This window comes from Volvox carteri (genome assembly GCF_000143455.1).
Source record: "Volvox carteri f. nagariensis unplaced genomic scaffold VOLCAscaffold_23, whole genome shotgun sequence".
NCBI classification, from domain to species: domain Eukaryota; kingdom Viridiplantae; phylum Chlorophyta; class Chlorophyceae; order Chlamydomonadales; family Volvocaceae; genus Volvox; species Volvox carteri.
In genome coordinates, this window is record NW_003307566.1 from 687465 (window position 1) to 687824 (window position 360).

The 360-nt window shown below is 51.7% G+C and overlaps 1 protein-coding gene across 1 annotated transcript in view; it reads left to right on the top strand.

Moving 5' to 3' along the window:
• VOLCADRAFT_117842 (uncharacterized protein) overlaps positions 1-360 on the top strand; it is a gene marked incomplete at both ends in the record, with an annotated part of 8421 nt that overhangs the window by 2172 nt on the left and 5889 nt on the right. The window lies entirely within an intron of this gene.

Genomic DNA, 360 nt, shown 5'->3' on the forward strand with positions numbered 1-360 from the left:
GTAGGAGGACGGGGGGAGAGGAGGGAGAGAGGAGGGAGAGAGAGAGAGAGGAAAGTCATTAGGAGTCTTCCTTTCTCTGGGGGGGGGATGGTGTTGGGGCGGGAGGATGGGGGGAAAAGCAGGGATGTCTTCAGAGGGGAGTATCGATTGCGAACGTCAAAGTGCAGGGATGCATGATTGTATGTCTGTGCGAGTGTGTGCTTGTGTGTTATGATGGACCAGCTTCACTCCCTCCTCCAACAGGGGCGTGTGCGTGTGTATTGCATATTGTGTATAGTGAATATGATATACATTATGCATGTATGTGCGTTTGCTGCTCCTCTGGCAGAGTGTGGGGCCATTCATTTATTACATAGGCGT